Source organism: Artibeus jamaicensis, unplaced genomic scaffold (assembly GCF_021234435.1).
Source record: "Artibeus jamaicensis isolate MK-2021 breed Jamaican fruit bat unplaced genomic scaffold, CSHL_Jam_final contig_241, whole genome shotgun sequence".
In the NCBI taxonomy this organism is placed as follows: Eukaryota; Metazoa; Chordata; class Mammalia; order Chiroptera; family Phyllostomidae; genus Artibeus; species Artibeus jamaicensis.
Genome location: NW_026521509.1, coordinates 2,664,680 through 2,686,567, shown reverse-complemented (window position 1 = coordinate 2,686,567; position 21,888 = coordinate 2,664,680). Strand labels below are relative to the sequence as shown.

The window sequence follows — 21,888 nt, the reverse complement described above, 5'->3', positions numbered from 1 at the left end:
GGGGGCGAACAGTGGGATGGACTGGGTGAGCGTAGAGGACCGCCATTGCTCCATCTCTGACCCCACCCCCACATACAGCATCACAAACCAGTGACCTGGGTGGCCCCACCCTGGGAAACAACTAAGGTTCCGCTCCTCATACATAACAGACATAAAAAGATAAAAGTATGGCTCAAGAACAACTCAGAGCCCCAGAGCCGATAAATCTAAGTGATGAAGAAATAGCCAAACTCTCAGATGCACAGTTAAAAACACTATTGATCAGGATGCTCACAGAACTGGTTGATTTTAGTCACAAATTAAAGGAACATATGAAGGCTAAACTAATTGAACTGAATGGAAATGCACAGGAAACCAATAGTAGTGGAAAGGAAACTGGGACTCAGATCAAGGGAATGGACCAGAAAGAAGGAAAAAATGACCAAACAGAAAAGAATGAAGAAACAAGAATTTAAAAAAATAAGGAGAGGCTTAGGAACTTCCAGGACATCTTTAAACGTTCCAACATTCGAATTATAGGAGTACCAAAAGGGGAAGAGAAACAGCCACAAGTGGAACACTTATTTGAACAAATAATAAAGGAGAACTTCCCCAATCTGTCAAAGGAAATAGACTTCCAGGAAATCCAGGAAGCTCAGAGAGTCCCAAAGAAGTTGGACCCAAGAAGGAACACATCAAGGCACATCATCATTACATTAGCCAAGATTAAAATGAAGGAGAGAATCCTAGAAGCAGCAAGAGATAAGGGGACAGTCACCTACAAAGGAGTTCCCATCAGACTGTCAGCAGATTTCTCAAAAGAGACCTTACAGGCAAGAAGGGGCTGGAAAGAAGTATTCTAAGTCATGAAATTCAAAGACCTACAACCAAGATTGCTTTATCCAGCAAAGTTTTCATTTAGAATGGAAGGACAGTTAAAGTGCTTCTCAGATAAGATCAAATTCAATTAGTTCATCATCACCAAGCCCTTATTATATGAAATGTTAAAGGGACTTACCTATGAAGAAGAAGACAAAAAAGATGAACAGTGAAAGGACAGCAAACTCATAGTTATCAACAACCACACCTTAAAAAAAGCAAATTAAGAGGACAGCTATATCAGGAGCAGAACCATAGAAATGAAGATCTTAAGGAGGGTTAGCAACAGGGGAGTGGGAGAAGGAGAAGGGGAGAGAAGGTACAGAGAATAAGTAGCATAGGTGGTAGGTAGAAAATAGATAGGGGGGAGGGTAAGAATAGTATGGGAAATATAGAATCTAAAGAACTTGAGACACGTGTTCATGAACTAAAGGGGGGAATGATGAGGGAGGGGTGTGCAGGGTGGAGGGGAATGAAGGGGGGAAATAGAACAAATGCAATGGCATAATCCATAAAAAAAGGAAGGAAAAAATACTCAATTTCACCTTTCTGTAAGTAAAAACAGCAAAAAGAAAAAAAATTCTTTATCATAATGAATAACGCAAGTACTATTTAGAATTACAAATATTTAATGCTTTTATTTCCTTAAATTTTGAAGGTAAACTACATAAAATATATATTTTTTACTTTTAAATCAACTGCTATTAATATATGGGGCAATTATTATACAGAATGTACTCTTTTTAAAGGGCTGTAATAAAAAATTTAACATTTTTATTTTCAAGATATCAAAATTAGAAAAAATTTGAAGCATCTTTAGGTCCAGAATGAAGAAATATGCAAAGTTGATTGCGAGCTCAGATTATTATTTTATCCAACATAGTCAACGGCCCAAGCTTGATTTTAGGAGAAAATATCCAAACTATTATAAACCATGTGTCCTTCAGTCACTGATTTTAGAGTTTTAGTCATTCAGTGACAGGATATGACATCCTGAAATTTCATTTTTGCTCAGTATTTTTCAATTTTTTTGGTAGGCCATTCCTATCATATTTTGCCCATTACTATGTATCCCTCTTATACACTCTCTTCCACCTCTAACCATATCCCCCTCCCCTCATCACCACACTGTTGTTTATGTCCACGAGTCCTTTTATGTTCATTATTTTTCTTTAAAAAAACCTCTGAGGATACTAATAGTAATGATGTTCATAATTATTCTCATCAAAATTAAGTCTGATTTTTGAGAGCCATTTATTTATACATCAACATGAAGTCTTGCCTCATTTGTCATTCTCTATGTGAATAAATCCAATCTTCCTGATGCTCCATGATCCTATACATAGACACCGAGTTTTCCAACAGACCCACGTATAAACTTAGAACAAATACACAGCCATCCTCAAACATATTTTAGGTCTTAGTTATTCTTATGGACGACCATTTTTTAAAATGGTCTGCCTCTTACTAATATCCTAAATACTATATGTTAATTAGGAACTTTGCACTCCATAATTGCTAAACATTCTGAAGAAGAGAAAAAGAATATCAATTTCAAATAAAAAAGGGAAGCTTGCCCTGGCTGGTGTGGCTCAGTGGATTGGGTGCCGGTCTGCAAATGAAAAGGTCACTGGTTCGATTCCCAGTCAAGGCACATGCCTGGGTTGTGGGCCAGGTCCCCAGTTGTGGATGCGTGAGAATCTGGTGTTTCTCTTTCTCTCTTTCTCATTCCCTTCCTCTCTCTAAACATAAATAAATAAAATTTTTTTTAAAAAAAGGGAAACTTTATCATGTTAATTGACATGCATACCCTCAACAGATGACTCTAAATGCATTTGAAATTGACTTTTAAACAACCTAGATGTGCTTAATTATAGGTTATACATCAATGTTAATGATACAATAAAGATAAATGTACAGATATAAATACAGATATATATAATTATACATATAATTATATATATTTATATATGAACACTGTGTATATATATATATATATATATATATATATATATATATATATATATATTTTTTTTTTTTTTAATTCCAACCAGTCCTGGTTATTTCTTTTATGCTCATCTTGGTATCAACTGGCTCTCTATCATCTTCCATTTTGGTGAACTTATCAGTGTTTTGGCCCATTCATGAGGGATTTACATATGGGTAATATTCTGAAAAGATCCCAGGTCTGGAGAGTTTCCAGGGCTTCACATATGGTTGTACTGCACAGCTTTCAGAAGTGACATTTCACATTATAATCTATTTATTAGAAAAAAGCCCACAAAAAGCCTCTAGGCTTGTGAGGGAACCTCCTAACCATACACGGCAGTCACATTGGAACTCAAGGTCACTGTTAGTAGAAGACCTACAATAACAGGCAGAGCAAAGCAAAATTAAAGAAAAATGGTGAGCTAACAGCTTTGCCTCTCACAATGTGTGCTTGCATTTGCACATAAGTTTAGAAGTGAGTTGAGAGTTTTGGGACCAGGTTCCCTTTTATTATCCTGCAGGCATTAGAGTGACATGCAAGCATTGGTTATGTTCCTTTACAGCTCGAACACATGAAAAATAAAGGGAGTTGGACTTGCTCCCAGTCGTGATTCCTGCTTTTCTGCTCTGCAAGCCTAGTCTATCTGCTCTCCAGTCCTCAAAATTCTCCTTTGCTCTTCCCATCTTCCAGTCCAGTTGACCTCTGACCCCTGCTAATGTGTTAGAGGTAAGTGGTGCCTGATGGCTCTGTTCTTTTCAAAACTGTACTGTGGAATAAGCAGAGTGCCTTGATTCCTACAGTTTTAGTTTGTTTCTTTGGATTTCAAGCATGTTACAAATAAATAAATAAACTGTGTATGTTTCAAGAAAAACATCCTACTCAGATTTTACTTTATATGGATATATATACTTTAACTAAGTATATATATCCATATATAATTAATTAAAGTATATACTTAATTAAAGTATATATATCCATATAAGTATATATATCCATATATATACTTTAATTAAGTATATACTTTACTTTAATAAGAAAAAATCACCAACAAACAACATGGAAGTAAGGGGGGGGAAACAAACAAAAAAATATATATTTTAATGAAATCTTTTGTACCTGATCTATAAGCCAAAAGCAGTTATTTGTATAGTAGGCAACACAGTCAATGATAAAAAAACATCATTTTTGTTCTCATCTGCTATATATTTGTTAAATTAACCTTTGTGTATTCAAGTCCTTTGCTCATTTTTTAATTGGATTGTTCAAGTTTTTTGGTATCGACATATAAATTCTTTTTGATATTGATAATATAAGTTCTTTCTAGATTTTGGATAATAACTCTTTATCAGATGTGTTAGAGAATATGTTCATCTCTCAGAGAGCTGTCTTTTCATTTTGTTGATGGTTTCTTTTTCTGTGCAAAAACTTTTTAGTTTTATGTAGTCTCATCTGTTTATTTTTTCTTTTGTCTCTCTTGCATGTGAGATACATATCAAAAAGATGTTGCTACAAAATGTTTTTTTCTAGGATTTCTAGGGTAAAACCAAAATGTTTTGTAAAGATCAACAAAATTGATAAGTACTAGATAGACTTATCAGAAATAAAGTGAACATACATCAAAAATTTAACAGTTAAAAATGTTACTCTGTAGATCTTGCACATATTCAAAATAATAAAAGAATATTATAACTTTATGTCAGCAAGTATATAAAGTTAGATGATGAGGTGATTAGCAGGAACCCTAATCCAATCTGATAGATTTTCTTCTTTTTTAAAAGATTTTATTATGCTGAGTGAAATAGACCAGGTGCTGAAAGACAAATACCATATGATCTCACCTTTAACAGGAAGCTAAACAACAAAACAAACAAGTAAGCAGAAAAAAAAAAAACCAAAAAACAAAGACACTGAAATAGAGAACAAGGGGGATAGTGACCAGAGGGGAGAAGGAAGGAAGTTAAGGGGAAAAAGGGGGAGGGATTTGGAGGAACAAATAGGAAGGACACAGGGATGAGAACTAAGGGGGGGGAGGGAAATGGGAGGGGGTGGGGAGCAAGGGGCAGGGGAGGCTGGGATGGGAAAAATAGACAAAAAACTGTACTTGAAAAATAACTAAATAAAATTTAAAAAAAAAAAAAAGATTTTATTTATTTAATTTTAGAGAAAGGGGAAAAGAAGGCGAAAGAGAAGGGAGAAACATCAATGTGTGGTTGCCTCTCACACACCACAAACTGGGGACCTGGCCCACAACCCAGGCATGTGCCCTGACTGGGAGTTGAATCAGTGACCCTTTGGTTTCCAGGCTCACACTCAATCCAATTAACTATACCAGCCACGGAGGTTTTCTTAAAAGAAAAGGAAATAAGAAAGCAGAGTGACACTAAGAATATGCATGCACAGGCCAGCAGCCATGTGAAGAGGCCGTGAGAGGACAGGCATTCACCAGCCAAGGAGAGAGGCCTCAGAAGCATCCAGTTCTGCAGACTTCCAGCCTCCAGAACTGCGACAAAGTAAATTTCTCTTGCTTAGGCCACATAGTCTGGTATATTTTGTTATAGCAGCATTAGGAAACTAATACATATAGCATGATGAAATCTAAAAAAAAAATACAACTTACCACCAGTAATGCAAAATTAAATAAAAACCTGATTACTCTTTCTTGAAGAAATTGTACTGATTATTTAAAAGTTTTTTAAAAATATTTATTTATTTATCTTTAGAGGGGAAGGAGAGAGGGAGAGAAACATCAGTGTATGGTTGCCTCTAGTGCGTCCCCTGCTGGGAACTGGCCTGCAGGGAACTGGCTTGCAACCCAGGCATGTGCCCTGATTGGGAATTGAACTGCGATCCTCTGGTTCGCAGGCCTGCGCTCAATCCACTGAGCTACACCAGCCAGGGCTGATTATTCAAAAGGTTTTAACAAAAGAAGCTCCAAGCATGCCCTGGCTGGCGTCGCTCAGTGGATTGAGTGCCAGCCTGCAAACCAAAGGGTTGTTGGTTCAATTCCCAGTCAGTGCACATCCCTGGGTTGCAGGCCAGGTCCCCAGTTCCCTCCCTTCCCCTCTCTCTAAATATTAATAAATAAAATATTTTAAAATAGAAACTCCAAGCAAAATTGTTTCAGTAGTAAATTTTATCATGTGGTCAATTTTACATAGTTTTAGAAAATAGCTGAGTTAAAACTTCCTGATTTGTTGTTGAAGCCAGAAAGTACTGGTAAAAGAAAAACTGGAAACTCCATTAAAATAATAATTATAATTATAAGTCAAAAACACTCACAGATATAAACATACAAATGGGTATAAAATTTGAATAAATATTTCACAATAGACAATATGTAAATTGTCAATAGGTATATAAATAGATGTTCAATATCATTACTTCTTGGGAAAATACAAGTTAAAACCACAATAAAATACCTCTCTGCATGTATAAGCATATGTCATTTTGTTGCTCTTCACTTTTATTGTGCTTCACAGATATTGTGATTTTATAAATTAAAGATTTGAGACAACCCTTTGTCTAGCAAGTCTATTGGTGCCACCTTTATTTCTAACAGCATTTGCTCACCTTGTGGCTACATGTCACCTTTTAATAATTCTTGCATCATCTTAAACATTTTCATTTCTATTATATTTATTGAGATCAGTGATACTCGCTGTTACTGTTGTAATTGTTTTGGATTCAAAATAAATAGCAAATTGGATTAATGAATGTTGTTTGTGTTCTAACTTCTCACTGACCTTCCATTTCCTCTTCTCTCTTTTTCTCCTTGGGCCACCCTACTTTCTGACACACAGTATCGAAATTATGCCACTTAATAATTGTACAATGTGCCCTGGCTGGTGTGGCCCAGTGGATTGAGCACTGGACCATGAACCAAAAGGTAACCGGTTTGATTCCTAGTCAGGGCACATGCATGGGTTGCGCAGGCCAGGTCCCAAGTAGGGGGGCTTGAGAGGCAATGGCACACTGATGTTTCTCTCCCTTGGGAAAAAATGATAATTCTACAATGGCCTACAAGTGTTTAAGTGAAAGAAAGTGTTGCACATCTCATACTTTAATCAAGAGCTAGAAATCATTAAGTATTAGAAGGTGTGCGAAAAACGGAAAGATGTCAAAATCTAGGCATCTTGCATCAGTTAGCAAAGATATAAATGCAAGAGAAAAGTTTGAAAGAAATTAAAAATACTACTCCAGTAAATACACATATGATAAAAAAGAGAAACAGTCTTATTGCTAACATAGTCACCTTGTCATAGTCTTCAGCTACCTGTTATTTTTTTCCAAGTAACCCTTGGTTTTAACTAAGTTACTTAAGTCTAATTAATGCAGCATTTATCTCTTTAGATAGATATAGAAACATGAGATTTTCCGGTGACAGAAAAATAACAAAAAAACAGGCTTCCTGTTTTTACTCATACAATCACTCTATACATATTGGGCTGGCCAAAAAGTTCTTTTGGTGTTTTCTGTAAGATGGCTCTAGTAGCACTTGGTTGCCTTTAACTTCATTTGAAACAATTTTGTTGGATTGTATTGTGACAGCTGTCGTATCAGTGTGCATTTAAAAAACATGAAAATTGGTGAATTTTTGTGCAGCCATTTAAAAATGGAAGATGGAAGAACATACTCAACAGTTTTGGAATATTAGGCTTTATTATTTCAAGAAAGGTAAAAATGCAACTGAAACACAAAAAGAGATTTGTTCAGTGTATGGAGAAGGTGCTCATCATAACTAATGATCATAACTAATCAAATGTGTCAAATGTGGTTTGCAAAGTTTCTTGGTCCTATTGACATTTTGGCCAAATAATTCTTCACTGTGGGGCTGTCTTATGCATTGGAAGGCATTTAGCAGCACCCCTGGCCTCTCCCCACTAGAAGCCAATAGTGGGAGAGAGCCAACCTATTCAAAACACCCAAATCAATACAGTTATTGGTAAAAATGAAAAATGTGTTTTTTATTTTACAGAGAAAACATAACAGACTTTTTGGCCAATTCATTATATACTAGGAGTGCTTAGAAAGACAAGATATACAAGTATGGTTAATTTTCCTTCTGCCTGACACTTAGTTAATTCCCCCAGATCTGAGTCTACCAGTTCCAAATTGTGCTAATAAATTTATGCCTTATTACTTGCTACTTCATCAGAAAGAGGGACAGGCAGTCATTCTGGCTTCAGGTCCTCAGCACATTTTTCTCTTTTCTCCTTTCTAACTCTCTGATGTGGGGCCCTGGATGGCATTGCTGCTTGGTAACCCCAATCAAAGGTCGCAAAGATTAGATTATCAAATGAGATTTAGCAACACTAAATATTGTACCCACTTTCAAGCTTTACTAATATATTGTCAGAAGTAATAGTTTTCCAAAAGTGAGATAGAAAAAAAACACACTGGGAGCAATCATTCGGTTCTCCCAATCCATTTTTACTTTCCATAGATAAGCTCTTGCTCAGGTTTGTATATACGATGACTCTAACTGATATACACAGTCATATGATGTACACAGAAGAGAGTTCTTTCACTCATGAAGCATCTCTATTTCACATTTGGATAGTTACACAGCATAGATTCCAGCTTTCTTCCTTACTATAAGAAACTCTAGACAGAGAAGGCAGTAAAGGGGAAAAGATTTTACTATTCCAATATATGTCTCTTTGACATAAAGATTACTTGGTGCTAAAGGCAGTCAAAACCTAGCACATTCAGGAAAAGCTTTTTACCCTCTTCACCTTCTGAAATTTACATGAGAAAGGAGGTCTGTACTACTAATGAAACTTATACCGAAGGTAACTTTGTACCTATGAAACTCACCTACCTAACAGTGGGCAGCCATTATTTTCTAAACATCTCTTCTCACCTTCCTGTGAATAACTCTTTCTCCTTTTTAACCCTAGACCCCTACACTTTTTCCTTAGTGCAACATGTTATATAAGCTTCAATTATCTGGTTGCTTTTGGGGTCTCATACTTTTATGGGACCTTAAATATGTATGGTAATTAAATTCATTTTTCTCCTATTAATCAGACATATCAATTTAAACATTACATTAGGAAAAATCTTAGAAAGAAAAAAGGAACTTTCTAAAAATCCCATGATACATTCTGTTACAGAACAGACCCAGGGGGGCATTTAATGATATACTATTACCAAATGGACCCCCCTTTTGCTCTTGGGGTCACTCACTAGGGGGACTAGTTTCACCTTGCCTGCTGTAGAGGAGAGACGTCTCTCAATGCCAGAAATTGGTGAAAAGAAAAGGGTTTATTTATTTAAAGAGTTGTATGAACTTAAGAGTAATGACTTAATATCTTCATTGAGATCTCAGATTCCTTTAGAATACCTAAAAACACACAGTCCTTCCTTCCCCTCTGCCCAGTCTGGGGTACTGTATCTCAGACAAAGAAATAGAAGTACATGGTTCTTCTCTGCCCAAGCTGCATGGTCCCCAAAACACGCTGCATGGCTGTTGTGCCTGGGTTTAAATCCCAGTGCCAGTCTTCCTTTGTTGCACCATTTCCTACTATTCCCCCAACTGGCCACAGCTACCAGCATTTCCGTATTTTTTCCAGCTTCTCTGGGCTACTAGAGTAAGTCGGGGCAGGTGTGGCCCTGTACTGTGGAGCCAATCATCTCCAAGCTCTAATGTAGGTGCTGTAACTGGGGGGATTTGCCTCCCAGTTACATCATGGGTTGATTCTAATATTTTCTGGACACTGAGCTCTGGACCCCATTACAAATCCCTATTTGGGGGCACCCCTTGGCAATACCCTGTTATACTTCTGCTAAAAGCATTTCCTAGCAAATAGCAATACTGTGTTTGCTAAGAAATCTGTCATTAGTATTTGATGTGGTCCTTTCCTAAATTCTTTTTTCTTCCTTAAGATGATCCTCCAGATCAAATTAGAGGATGCTGGGAAGATGACGACGGAGTAAGACGGAGCTGATACTAGCTCCTGTACTCATGGGTGAAAATCCTGGCAGATCTATAGAGAAACAGCACAATAAACCATCGGTTACCCAGCATTTATGAAATTAAAAGACCAGAGACTGTGACCAACGCTGAAACACCAGAAAGCAGCAGAGTCAGCTACTGGAGCTGGGTCTCACACAGCCCCTGTGCTGCCACCAGAGGAACAGGCCTGGGAGCCGGGGAGTCAGGTATGGGAGCCGGACGCTCCAAGCCCCTGTGATGGTCCTGGGAGACAGAGGAGTCAGGAACTAGAGCTAGGACATTCTCAGCCCCTGTGCTGATGCCATAGCTACCGGCCTGGGCAACGGAAGGGTCAGTTGCAGGAGCTGGGACACCAAAGGCCCCTGTGATACCACCATAGAGACGGGCCTAGGCCCCGAGGAGCCAGCTACGGGAGCTGGGACATTCTCAGCCCCAGTGCCGCTGCCATAGCGACGGGACTGGACGTCGGGGAGTCAGATACGAGAGCCGGGACACTCCAAAACCCTGTGATGGCCCTGGGCAGCAGAGGAGCCAGCTACAGGAGCAAAACATTCTCAGCCCCTCTGCCGCTGCCATAGGGACTGGACTGGACGCAGGGGTGTCAGGTACGGAAGCCGAGATGCTCCAAAACACTGTGATGGCCCTGGAAGGCAGAAGAGCCAGATACGGGAGCTGGGACATTTCCAACCCCTGTGCTGCTGCCGTAGTAAGGGGCCTGAGTGCTTGAGGCAGCTACTAGAGCAGGGACATTCAGCAGTGGTAGGCGACCAACGCAGGGACCAGCACGAGGACCAGCATGAGAGTAGGTGGTGACGAACAACATCAAGAAACTTCAAGGAGTCTGCACCACTGAACTCCACAAGGATCATACCACAGCAGTTCACACAATAAAACCAGGGTTTTAGAACAGATCAATTTTAGAAGCTGAGACTAACAAGAAGAGTCTCAAACAATGGGAAGACAAAGAAACAATCCCCAAATGAAATAAAAAGCAGAAACTTCAGAAAGAATGTTAGATGAAATAGAGGCTGATCAACTATCAGATAGTGAATTTAAAGAACTGGTTATTACGAAGACCAAAGATCTCACAGTGAACTACCAGAAACTACAGGGGAACCACAATGATCTCTCTGAAAACTACAGCAACATGAAAAAGGAAATGAAAACTATCAGCAAGAGACAAGAGGAAATGCAGAATACAATTTCCGAATTGAAGAACACAGTAGAAATTTTCAAAAGTAGGATAGATGAAGCGGAAGATAGGATTAGTGAGTTGGAGTACAAGGTAGAAAGCATCTCACAGAAAGAGCAAGAAAATGAAAAGAGGCTCAGAAAGAATAAAGAGGGATTAAGAGAAATGCAAGACAATATGAAACGTAATAATATCCAAATAATAGGAATACCAGAAGGAGAAGAAGAAGAACAAGGGATTGAAAACATATTTAAACGAGTAATGAGAGAAAATTTCCATAATTTGATAAGAGAAAAAGTCTCACAAATCCAGGAATCACAGAGAGTCCCAATCAAGAGGAACCCAAGGAGGCCCACTTCAAGACACATCATCATCAAAATGGCAAAATTCCAAGACAAAGAGAGAATCTTAAAGGCAGCAAGGGAGAAAAAAGAAATAACATACAAGGGAGCCCCAATAAGGTTAGCTACTGACTTCTCAATGGAAACACTTCAAGCAAGAACAGAATGGCAGGAAATATTCCCAGTAATGAGAACCAGAGGCCTACAACCAAGGCTACTTTACCCAGCAAGGCTCTCAATCAAGATAGATGGCCAAATAAAGAGTTTCCAAGACAAAAGAAGCTTAAAAGAATACACCTCCACCAAACCAGCTCTACAAGAAATACTAAAAGGACTGCTTTAAGGGAAGGAAGGATAAGAGGGAGACAGAGAGGAACACAGGTACAAAAATGGCAATGAATAAGTACTTATCAATAATAACCTTAAACGTAAATGGATTAAATGCTCCAATCAAAAGACACAGAATAGCTCAATGGATAACAAAGCATGACCCACACATAAGCTGCCTACAAGAGACCCACCTCAGGACAAAAGATCATCACAGACTAAAAGTGAAAGGCTGGAAACAAGTTTTCCAAGCAAACAGACAAGAAAAAAAGCTGGGGCAGCAATTCTCATATCAGACAAAATAGACTTCAAAAAAAAAAAAAAACGCCATAAAGAGAGACCCAGAAGGTCACTTCATTATACTCAAGGGAAGAATCCACCAAGAAGACATTAATATTGTAAACATATGCACCAAACATAGGGGCACCCAAATATATCAAGAAAATCTTAGAGGACTTCAAGAAAGATATTGAGAGCAACACAATTATAGTAGGGGATTTTAACACCACACTATCAAAAATGGACAGATCTTCCAAACAAATTATCAACAAAGATATTGTGGCATTAAACAACACCCTAGATGAAATGGACTTAACTGATATATATAGAGACCTTCATCCCAAAGAAGCTAAATACACATTCTTTTCAAATGCACATGGAATATTTTCAAAGATAGACCACATGATAGGACACAAAACGAGCCTCAACAAATTCAAGAAAATTGAAATCATACCAAGCATCTTCTCTGACCACAAGGGACTGAAATTGGAGACCAACCCCAAAGAAAAAAAAACCCAAAGCACCCAAAATCATGGAGACTGAATGGTATGCTATTAAACAACAAATGGGTCAAGAATGAAATTAGGGAAGAAATCAAAACGTTTCTGGAAACAAATGAAAATGATCTCACAACAACCCAAAACTTATGGGACACAGTGAAGGCAGTCCTGAGAGGAAAGTTTATAGCAATACAGGCCTACTTAAAGAAGATAGAAACATTTCAAACAAACAACCTAACCCTATGCCTGCAAGAACTCGAGGAACAAAAACAAAGACAGCTCAGAGCAAGCAGAAGGAAGGAAATAACCAAGATTAGAGTGGAATTAAATGACATAGAAACTAAAAGCACAATTTTAAGGATCAATGAATCCAGGAGTTCGTTCTTTGAGAAGATAAACAAAATAGACAAGCCTTTAAGTAGGCTCATCAAGAAAAGAAGAGAGAGGACACAAATAAACACATTCAGAAATGGAAGAGGAGAGATTACAACTGATACCACAGAAATAGAAGGGACTGTAAGAAATTACTATTAAGAAGTGTATGCCAAGAAATTTGAAAACCTAGGGGAGATGGACATATTTCTAGAGAAATACAATCTTTCAAAACTCAGTGAAAAAGAAGCAGAAAATCTAAATACACCAATAACAGCAAAAGAAATTGAGGCAGTAATCAAAAAACTCCCATCACACAAAAGCCCTGGACCAGATGGTTTCACAGGAGAATTCTACAAAGCACTGAAGGAAGAGCTATCCCCTATTCTCCAAAGACTATTCCAAAAAATCCAGAAGGATGGAAAACTTCCAAATTCTTTTTATGAAGCCAGCATCATCTTAATTCCAAAACCAGACAGAGACACAAGAAAGAAAGAAAACTTCAGGCCAATATCGCTGATGAACATAGATGCTACAATCCTGAACAAAATATTGGCAAATCGCATCCAACAATATATCCAAAAGATCATACACCATGACCAAGTGGGATTCATCCCAGGGATGCAAGGAGGGTTCAATATTCGCAAATCAGTAAATGTAATACATCACATGAACAGAAGCAAAGACAAAACCCACATGATCATATCAATAGATGAGGAAAAAGCTTTCAATAAGGTACAACACCCATTTATGATAAAAACACACAGCAAAGTGGGAATACAGGGAGCATTTCTCAAAATAATAAAGGTCATATATGAGAGACCTACAGCCAATATCATACTCAATGGGAAAAAACTAAAAGCTTTTCCACTAAGATCAGGAATAAGACAAGGATGTCCACTTTCACCACTTCTATTCAATATAGTATTGGAAGTTTTAGCCATAGCGATCAGGCAAGAAAAGGAAATAAAAGGCATCCAAATAGGAAAGGAGGAAGCAAAACTGTCACTGTTTGCAGATGACATGATAGTGTACATGGAAAATCCTATAGACTCTACCCAAAAACTGCTCGAACTAATTAATGAATTTGGCAAAACAGCTGGTTACAAAGTCAATATCCAGAAATCAAAGGCATTTTTGTATACCAACAGTGAATCAGCAGAAGCAGGAATCAAGGGAAAAATCCCATTCGATATAGCAAAAAGAAAAATAAAATATCTGGGAATAAACCTAACTAAGGAGGTAAAAAACCTGTATGCAGAAAACTACACAGCCCTGAAGAACGAAATTAAGGAAGACACAAACAAATGCAAACATATACCTTGTTCATGGATTGGAAGAATTAACATCATCAAAATGTCCATAGTACCCAAAAAAATATACACATTCAATGCAATACCTATCAAAGTACCAATGGCATATTTCACAGACATAGAACAGACACTTCCAAAATTTATATGGATCCATAAACGAGCCTGAATAGCAGCTGCTCTTTTGAGAAAGAAGACTAAAGTAGGGGGGATCACAATACCTGATATCAAACTGTATTACAAGGCCACTGTAATCAAAACAGCCTGGTACTGGCATTAAAACAGGCACATAGACCTGTGCAACAGAACAGAGAGCCCAGAAATCAACCCAACTCTCTACGGTCAATTAATATTCTACAAAGGGGGCAGTAACATAAAATGGAGTAAAGATATCCTCTTCAGCAAATGGTGTTGGGAGAACTGGACAGCTACGTGCAAAAAAATGAAACCTGAGCACAGACTTACACCATACACCAAAATAAATTCAAGGTGGATAAAACACTGAAATGTAAGCCATGACACCATTAAAGTCCTAGAGGAGAACATTGGCAAGAAAATCTCAGATATTTCACGCAACAACTTTTTTACTTATATGTCCCCTAGAGCAAGGAATGTAAAGGAAAGAATAAACAAATGGAATCTCATCAAAATAAAAAGCTTCTGCTTGGCTAAAGAAAACAGTATTAAATTAGCAAGACAACCAACTGTATGGGAAAACATATTTGCCAATGATACCTCAGACAAAGGTTTAATCTTCAAAATACACAAAGAACTTACACGACTCCACTCTAAGAAGACACCCAACCCAATTAAAAAATGGGAAAAGGACTTGAACAAACAATTCTCCAAGGGGGACATACAAAATATTCAGAGACACGTGAAGAGATGCTCAATATCGTTAGCTATCAGAGAGATGCAATTTAAAACCACAATGAGATACCACTTTACACCAGTCAGGATGGCTATCATAAACAAAGCAACAAACAACAAATGTTGGAGAGGTTGTGGGGAAAAGGGGTCCTTAGTTCACTGTTGGTGGGATTGCAGACTGGTACAACCATTATGGAAAACAGTATGGAATTTTCTCAGAAAAATAAAAATCGACCTGCCTTTTGCCCCAGCAATTCCACTGCTGGGATTATATACTAAGAATCCTAAAACATCAATATCAAAGAACCTATGCACCACAATGTTCATAGCAGCACAATTTACAATAGCGAAGAGTTGGAAGCAACCCAGATGCCCGTCAGTAAATGAATGGATCCAAAAATTGTGGTACATATACACAATGGAATTCTATGCTGCGGAGAGAAAGAAGGAGCTACTACCTTTTGCAACAACATGGATGGAACTGGAAAGCATTATGCTGAGTGAAATAGGCCAGGTGCTGAAAGACAAATACCATATGATCTCACGTTTAACAGGAAGCTAAACAACAAAACAAACAAGCAAGCAGAAAAAAAGAAAAAAAACAAAGACACTGAAATAGAGAACAAGGGGACAGTGACCAGAGGGGAGAAGGAAGGGAAGTTAAGGGGAAAAAGGGGGAGAGATTTGTAGGAACAAATATGAAGGACACAGGGACGAGAACTAAGGGTGGGTGGAAATGGGAGGGAGGTGGAGAGCAAGGGGTGGAGGAGGCTGGGATGGGAGAAATAGACAAAAAACTGTACTTGAAAAATAACTAAATTAAATTAATTAAAAAGTTAAAAAAAAGATCATCCTCCAGTAAAGTGGATTCCTGTCCTGCTGCAAACCACTTCCTACAAACACACAATCCAGCTCAAAATCCAAAAGCTCCCTTAATAGTGAAGTACTAGAGGTTATCCTAGTAATAATACTAGAGTCTCCATAATTTGTACTATTATTTAATATTGAATTGTATTTATTAGCCAATACATTGTAATAAAAAATAATTGGACATATAAGAAAATGTAATCCTATTTATTTCTCTTAGCATATTAAATTGTATATCTGGAAAACCCAAGAGAAATGATACAAAAATTGCAAACTATTACTAAAAGAATATCTACTGAAGTATAACAAGAAACAAATTTAACTTAAGAAATGTATAACACTACAAAGATAAATTAAAAACAATTTTCTGTAGAAAGATGGAAGGGACTAATTAGAGAGAAAATTTGAATTAAAAATGATCTATTATTGAATTTGTCTACAAATAAGTACAATTAATTTAAAAATACATTTTCTATAAACATAAAATATGCGAAAACAAATGTACCTCACAAATGTACGATTATTATTAATGGTAAACCTTTGTAAGGAAACTCACTTTGGATGAAATAGTCTCAAGCAGCAAAGGCGTCTGGGAAATGATGGACTGTCTGTTTAATCCTCTGTAGCCTCAGGTTTGGCTGACTAGAGATAAACAGTCATGCCCCAGGAAGGTAAAGGAATGTATAGAGTGGGGATAACTGCCTGATGCTATTTGTTAACTTAGAAATGCATTATTCTTTGCTGGTCTATGTGACCACCCACTATGTGGTTTTACTGCTAACCCCTATAAAACCTTGCCCTATGAGGGGGTGGACATTTTGCATCTGAGAGCAGATGCCTTGCCTGGATATGTGAATTGCTCCTTTGAAGGCTTCTTTGAATTTGGATAAGGCTATGGGCCAGTTCTTCAGAACTGATTCTGGATTAAGACTTTCGGGCCTTTCTCCCTACAACTTGACAATGCCAGAATCACTTTAAGTTGATGGGCTATGGAACTCCCTGAAAATCATACTTTGGCATAGTTAATTTTTAATCTAGAGGAGTGTGATGAGCAAATTTTCTATATCTTAAAGTAGTGTCTCCTGAACTCTATTAGAAGACAGCAGGACTTTTTAAAAATAACTGCTGCAGGGCTGGAGCAAGAATTATGTAAGATGAAAATTCTAGCATAAAAATGATTAATACATGCAATTGATAAAAAACATTTAGTCCTTCCTTCAATAGGAGTTTTTACCTCATGTTTTCTCTATAGGCTTATATTTTAAGATGTAGACTAGAGATTGGGAATCTAAAATCATTCAAAAAAGATGGTTTCAAGGACTCAGTGTAAAATATTATACTGGGAATGCTTAGCTGAAACACAGAAGAAAGACTCATGGTTATGTATCTCTTTAGAGAGATGTCAGCACTGTAAGAGGATGACTGTTATTCAGGACTTAAGATTTGGTGTTTTCAGATCTATTTTAGCCTGGAAACAGCTTCTTAAAACTAGACTGCAGATCCAGACGTTGTAACACAAGACTGAGTGAAACTGTGGTTATTTATTTATTTGTATTTTAATGTGTGATTTCTTCTCAAACACCTCCCACTGGGAACCTGGCCCCGCAACCCAGGCATGTGCCCAGACTGGGAGTTGAACCAGCGACCCTTTGGTTCGCAGGCTAGTGCTCAGTCCACTGAGCCACACCAGCCAGGTCTTATTTGTATTTTAAGAAAATATTCCATTGTCTAACAGGCTTCTGACAAAGCTCCTTTTCTTTCCCTTCTTTATTATATAACTGCCAATTGGAAAATAAAAATTAAAGTCATGCCAAAGGAAAAAAAAATTTTTTACCTCAGATTAACTTTTTAAAAAGCTTCCCTTGGTTGTTTATTGTGTTGTTCTTGATGGCTCCTTAAAAAATTATAAAAATTAAAATATTATGTACATAAGGTGATCCAAATTCAGCAAGAGAAAGATAAGATTCATCAAAATACTTTCCTCCTAGGAGGATTCAGGAACATAATAATTCTGTCACTGTAAAGAAAAGCATTCTCTAGAAATGTTAACATGAAGAAGATACAACTAGCTAATTATCCTCATGGGAATTTAAGTATAGTGTCTCTAATAATTGAAATAAAGAGTAGTTTTTTTGTTTGGGTTTGCTTTGTAAATGGTTTGAGCTTAGTAAAATTGTAATTGTCATTTTATGCAAATGCTCGGTTAAATTTTATTTGTTTGAACTATATGAATATGCAGTCAAGTAAATCACATTTGTAGATAGTGATCCTGGCAATCTTTTATTCTGTTATATATGCTGGATAGAAAGAAAAGGGGAAGCTTCTCTGAAAAGTAACTTAACAGCTCAATGAGGTCATAAATTCCTAACTGGGCAGATCAGGGTGATAGTTATGCCCCAGACGTGACCTCTTTAGTAAAGCCCATCTTTGCCTTCACCAGGGCTTGCCCATTGTTCTTGGCTCCATAGGTTAATGCCTGTCAGACTCCTCTTAAAAGGTTGGCCACCCTCAAGAGAGCACATAATCTCCTGTAATTCTATCTATACCTTGTTTTCTCCCAACTTTATGTAATGTTCCTTAATTCCAAAAGCACAAAAGAAGCTAAAAACTGTCATTTTTTGAAGCACTTTTCTCAGTCTGTTGGAATCTTGCTGCCAGGCATGTTCTGTTTGACTCAAATGAACACATAAAATTTTTCCACAGATTTTGGTGGGGTTGTTTTTTTAAAATTATTTATTTATTTATTTTTAGAGAGAGGGGAAGGGAGGGAGAAAAAGAGGCAGAAAAACATCCACATGTGGTTGCCTCGCCCATATCCCCCAATTGGGGACCTGGCATGCAACCCAGGCATGTGCCCTGACTGGGAAACTATCTGGCAACCCTTTGGTTCACAGGCCCACACTCGGTCCACTGAACCACAGCAACCAAGGCAGATTTGGGTGTTTTTACATTGACAATACTGTCTGGTATATATACTATAGTTCAGTATCAAACTACTCAGGTCCCTAGTTAAACATTATACAAATTGTCTTCATTGTCCCTTTTATTTTCTGTCATTGTAGTTAATTTTATATGCTCAATGAGGATCAGTCTTTCTATCCACTTGGAAATAATAGGATAAACCTTTTTTTTTTTACCTTGGCTTTGCCAGAAGTATACACTTAGTAATAAATTTTGTTAAATTAAAAGTCTTTCTATTAAGAAAAAGAATCTATACTTGTGTGGAAACAGTGCTATGAATTATTCCCAGGAAAATAATCTAGTAGTTTGCCTGTGAGTTATAATCTTGGGTTACAAAGAAAAAAAAAACATTTCATTTTCTGCAAAACTCGAACATTATCAGACACAATAATTTGCAGAAAGAAAGATATTTATAGATATATTATTTGAAACTCAGAAAAGAGCCACTCAAGTTTTTGCCTATGGCTTCCAACTGAGAAAGTGATAGAGTTATAAGACTAAAGGGGTCTGCTTGCCTGCATGCATCAAAACTCAGTAAGACATGAATACAGTTTTGCAGCCAAGAAAGTAAGGGTTTATTTTAATAAATGGTCCATACCATTTCTTAAAATGGACACAGATGAGTGCATGCTCAAAGATTCTGGTCCCCAGAAGTTTCCAGGAGATGGGTCCAGGAGATGGGAAAAATCATTAATTCTGCCTCATGGTCAGAGTTCTGGTCTCTACTGACTGGTTGGTTCATCTGGTCCTCATGTCATATATGACATTATTTTGTGTGGTTTCACTGCTTTTCTAGGCCTGAGAGCTGGAATACAGCTGAGGTTTAGATGATATATTCAGGTTGACTGAATCTCTCTTAATTATGGTCAATAGCCTTTCGTTCCTAAGATTATTCAATAATGACCAGAATCTCATGGCCCTCAACGCTTCACGATTTCAGGAGTGGTCATGGAAATGAGAAGAAAGCAAGCGACTCAAGGAGCTAAATGAAGCCAGTTTGAATCAAAAGGAAAGAGAGGAGAAAAGATCATAGAAAAGAAATGATGTTTCTGCATGGTTACAATGGGGGAGATGTATAAATAAATAAACAAGCATAACTTGTACTGTGGGAATAATCTCAGAATGTAGCCCTGGATTTTTAAATGAAAGATCCAGTAAATAAAATTAACATTTGACTTAGATTATAGTAGTTTTTTCAACACTTAGGCAGGTCTTTAGATTTGTCTATTGCAAACCTGGAGATTCGTCTGGCTTTTATGACACCTACGTAAATAAAACAAACCAAATAAAAGAAAATCCTGAAATAGAAAGGCATAATGGATCTGTAGACAACTTGTAGTAACTCTCTGTAGGTGACAAGAGAAATATACTTGGGAATTCTAACATAGAAAACTGATCGAAAGGAATAAAATCATCACATACATAATACTGCTTGCAATTGTGAGTACATATTGTGGGGAGGAGGAAATTTTTCTCTACCCTAAAGGTGCTTTTTCTGGTCTAATCAAATAGACATGGGACATATGAACAAGAGAAAATAACTTAATTTAGTACATGCATGTGTATGGAAAAGCTGAATATACAAGAGAGTCAGAGACCCGACATATAGGAGAAGTTGAATGACAAAGGAGAAGCAGGCACAGATGACATTCTGCACTAGGGATGAGGAAAGATGCTTTGGGAACCTCAAAGGGTCATTGAGGGAGGATAAGAAGAGCATTTTCAATAGGTGAAAAAAAAGCGTGTTTATCTCTTATGAGCAAGAACCCTAATTTATATATTCTTCTAGGTGGTTCAAGGAAGAGCAAGAATTTATCTTAAGCTTATACTTAGAGTGGTGTTTAGTTTAAACCAATCTGAACACCACTAAGGCATGGGTTGCAATGACTCATTCTCAACCTCTACTATAGGAGTCTCGTAAACTAAGTCCATCTCAAATGTTTAGAATATGCAGACTTGTATAGCATAACTGATTTAGCTGCTAGGTAATGATCTTAGCACTAAACAATACAATAGAGCACAGTTTTGCTAAGGTAAATCTTAACTAATTATATTGGTCAAAAGGAGAGTTACAAAAAGACATTTGTACCAACCTTGAGTGGGACAAAAAATTTGTGTCTGATGTCATTATCTGATTCTGGGACGAGATTAACATTTCAGATAAAATGCTCGTAGATTTTAATGAGCTTAAGACCCCCTTCTGGGAATCCCACACAGTTGACTATAAGCCTCAGTTTTACAAAAATAATCTAATGCTCTCAAATTGGGTTTTTTAAATTTGTAAATTCTAGTTTAACAGTTTTTGTTCCTCCATAATTTTCCTACTAGAAGAAATCTTTGAATATGCCTATTTTGAGATCTTTTTCCTTATAGCAAATTTAAAATAAATGTTGACATCAATTTATACCCTATTTGCCAGGAAATAGTCATGCATGGACATGTAAGGAGCATTGCAGCCCACAGCACTGAGGAGAACTGTTATTGTCATGCTAACTTTTAAAGATGGGCATGCAATGTAAACACGGGCATGCAATGTAAACACAAAAATGATTTAATTTCGTGCTCGCTTCGGCAGCACATATACTAAAATTGGAACGATACAGAGAAGATTAGCATGGCCCCTGCGCAAGGATGACACACAAATTCGTGAAGCGTTCCATATTTTTCTGGACAGCTACATGCAAAAAAATGAAACTTGAGCACAGACTTACACCATACACCAAAATAAATTCAAGGTGGATAAAAGACTTAAATGTAAGTCATAACACCATTAAAGTCCTAGAGGAGAACATTGGCAAGAAAATCTCAGATATTTCACGCAGCAACTTCTTTACTGATATGTCCCCTAGAGCAAGGAATGTAAAGGAAAGAATAAACAAATGGGATCTCATCAAAATAAAAAGCTTCTGCATAGCTAAAGAAAACAGTATTAAATTAGCAAGACAACCAACTGTATGGGAAAACATATTTGCCAATGATACCTCAGACAAAGGTTTAATCTCTAAAATATACAAAGAACTTGCACGACTCCACTCTAAGAAGACACCCAACCCAATTAGAAAA

The 21,888-nt window shown here is 37.2% G+C and overlaps 1 non-coding gene across 1 annotated transcript; it reads left to right on the top strand.

Moving 5' to 3' along the window:
* Nucleotides 1–21,384: 21,384 nt before the first annotated feature.
* LOC128626949 (U6 spliceosomal RNA) lies at nt 21,385–21,491 on the top strand. The gene has a single exon (XR_008391066.1). It is a non-coding gene; the product is annotated as a U6 spliceosomal RNA (small nuclear RNA).
* The last annotated feature ends 397 nt before the right edge of the window (nt 21,492–21,888 follow it).